A 3312-nucleotide genomic window follows, 5' to 3' on the forward strand; every position below is an offset into this window, starting at 1 on the left:
CCTTTTGATTGCTGAACAGTATTCCGTTGTATATTCCAGGTTTTAAACCCTTTGCCAGTTGATGGCCATTTGGGTTGTCTTGACCTTTTGGTTCTTGTGAATGGTGCTGCCGTGAACATTCACATACAAGCCTCTGTGTGGACGTACATTTTCATTTTCCCTGGGTACATACCTAGAAGTGAAGTTGCTGGGTTTAAGGCAATTCTATTTGTAACATTTTGAGAAACTGTCATACTATCTTCTAAAAAAGTGGCTGCACCATGTTATTTATTTATTTATTTATTTTGAAATGGAGTTTCACTCTTGTTGCCCAGGCTGGAGTGCAATGGTGCAATCTCAGCTCATTGCAACCTCTGCCACCCAGATTCAAGTGATTCTCCTGCCTCAGGTTCCCAAGTGGCTGGGATTACAGTCAGCTAATTTTGTATTTTTTTTATGGTGAAAAGATATACATATATTTAGAATTAGCCAGCTGGACTCAGTTTAGATGATCCCAATTTTGTTGGCAACATTCAAAGCATCGTAATCAGGAGCCGACCGAACATACACCTTCCTCTCTCCATCAGGCCAAATCAGGGTATTGAATTTGGCCACATCCATGTCACAGAGCTCCTTCTCCGCCTGTTGGATCTGGTTCTTGTTGGGCTTTAACGTCCTTAACGGACACAAGGATGTTGTTGTCTTCTGTCTTCTTCATGGCCGACTCAGTGGTCAGCAGAAACTTTTTTTTTTTTTTTGAGACGGCGTCTCGCCCTGTCGCCCAGGCTGGGGTGCAGTGGCCGGATCTCAGCTCACTGCAAGCTCCGCCTCCCGGGTTCCTGCCATTCTCCGGCCTCAGCCTCCCGAGTAGCTGGGACTACAGGCGCCGCCACCACGCCCAGCTAGTTTTTTGTATTTTTTAGTAGAGACGAGGTTTCACCATGTTAGCCAGGATGGTCTCGATCTCCTGACCTCGTGATCTGCCCGTCTCGGCCTCCCAAAGTGCTGGGATTACAGGCGTGAGCCACCACGCCCGGCTGGTCAGCAGAAACTTAATGACAGCATAGTGGTCAAGCTCATTTCTCCTGGGGGCACTCTTCTGAGGATATTTGGGCTGCCTCCAGAGTTGCAGTGTCTTGGGCCACCGGGATGTTGGTGACATGTAGATCTTCTGTTTTTTGTGGCTGTGGACACCTTTCAACACTGCCTTCTTGGCCTTCAAAGCCTTGGCTTTGACTTTGGTTTTAGGAGGGGCAGGAGCTCCCTTCTTTGCTTTCTGTGCCATCTTGTGAAAAAGTAATTTTGTATCTTTAGTAGAGATGGGGTTTCACCGTCTTGGTCAGGCTGGTCTTGAACTCCTGACCCAGGCTGGTCTCGAACTCCTGATGCACCCGCCTCAGCCTCCCAAAGTGCTGGGATTACAGGTGTGAGCCATTGCACCTGGCCTGCACCATTTTATATTTTCACTGGCAGTATATGAGGATTTTGATTTCTCCACATCCTCTCCAGCACTTGCTGTTATCTGCTGATTGGTTATAGTCATTCTAGTGGGTGTGAAGTGACATCTCATTGTGGATCAATTTACTTTTTCCTAGTGACTAATGATGTTGAGCACTTTTTAATGTGCTTATTGGACATTTATATATATATATATATATATATATATTTTTTTTTTTTTTTTTTTTTTTTTTTTTTTTTTTTGAGACGGAGTCTTGCTCTGTCGCCCAGGCTGGAGTGCAGTGGCGGGATCTCAGCTCACTGCAAGCTCCGCCTCCTGGGTTCATGCCATTCTCCGGCCTCAGCCTCCCGAGTAGCTGGGACTACAGGCGCCCGCCACCTCGCCCGGCTAGTTTTTTGTATTTCTTAATAGAGACGGGGTTTCACCGTGTTAGCCAGGATGGTCTCGATCTCCTGACTTCGTGATCCGCCCGTCTCGGCCTCCCAAAGTGCTGGGATTACAGGCTTGAGCCACCGCGCCCGGCCGGACATTAATATATATTCTTAGGCCAGGCGTGATGGCTCACACCAGCACTTTGGGAGGCTGAGGTGGGCGGATCATGGAGCTAGGAGTTGGAGACCAGCCTGACCAACATGGTGAAATGTTGGGAGCAGGCCCCAAAATCTGACCATAAACTGGCCCCAAAACTGGCCATAAACAAAATCTCTGCAGCACTGTGACATGTTCGTGATGGCCATGACGCCCACGCTGGAAGGTTGTAGGTTTACCAGAATGAGGGCAAGGAACACCTGGCCCATCCAGGGAGGAAAACTGCTTAAAAGCATTCTTAAGCCACAAACAATAGCATGAGCGATCTGTGCCTTAAGGACGTGCTCCTGCTGCAGATAACTAGCCAGACCCATCCCTTTATTTTGGCCCATCCCTTTATTTCCCATAAGGAAGACTTTTGGTTAATCTATAATCTATAGATACAATGCTTATCACTGGCTTGCCATCAGTAATTATGTGGGCAAATATCTGTTCATGGCTCTCAGCTCTGAAGGCTGTGAGACCCCTGATTTCCCACTCCACACCCTGTATTTCTGTGTGTGTTTCTTTAATTCCTCTAGTGCCACCAGGTTAGGGTCTCCATGACTGAGCTGGTCTCGGCAAGTGGTGCCCATACGTGGGGCTCAAACCCGGGTCAGAGGGTTGCTGGAGCAATGGTTGGAGAATGTGGCACTAAGCTGGAGGACACCCGAGTAATCTTAAGCAATCCCCGTGGTGGGTAAGAAGGGGAGCTCGGCTCGGCAGCATCAGGGTAACAGTGGGACAAGTGTGGGCTTTGGTTCATTCCACCTTGGAACCTTTTCACACTAATGATAAGGAGGAAGGAGAGTATAATGAAGTAACAAAAGAGGTTACAGAGCAGGTTTTTTGCCAGCTAAAGCTAAAGTGGCAAAGGAGGAAGAAGTTCATCCCTACCCTTCTGTACCCCCTCCTTATTTTGAAGAAAAAGATTGGCTTGACCCTCTAGATCTTTCTTTTCCAGAGGACCTTGGGCAAAAAGTAGTTGCCCCAGTGACTGTTCGAACAGCACCTCAAGCTACCACTCTCAGTTCTATTCAGGCAGGAATTCAGCAAGCTAGAAGAGAGGGTTATTTAGAGGCTCGGCAGTTCCCTGTTAGAATACAACCCCCAGATCAACCGGGAAATATTATAGCTACATTTGAGCCTTTTCCTTTTAAATTACTCAAAGAATTTAAACAAGCTATTAATCAGTATGGACCAGGTTCTCCTTTTGTAATGGGACTGTTAAAGATTGTTACTGTTTCCAGTCGGATGATTCCTTCTGAGTGGGATGCTCTTACTCGAGCTTGTCTAACTCCTACTCA

At 47.2% G+C, this 3312-nt stretch overlaps 1 pseudogene; it reads right to left on the reverse strand.

The window, feature by feature from the left end:
- Window positions 1–483: 483 nt before the first annotated feature.
- On the reverse strand, window positions 484–1264 carry LOC112634131 (annotated as a pseudogene).
- Between the last annotated feature and the right edge of the window lie 2048 nt (window positions 1265–3312).

This window comes from Theropithecus gelada, chromosome 11 (assembly GCF_003255815.1).
Source record: "Theropithecus gelada isolate Dixy chromosome 11, Tgel_1.0, whole genome shotgun sequence".
Classification (NCBI taxonomy): domain Eukaryota; kingdom Metazoa; phylum Chordata; class Mammalia; order Primates; family Cercopithecidae; genus Theropithecus; species Theropithecus gelada.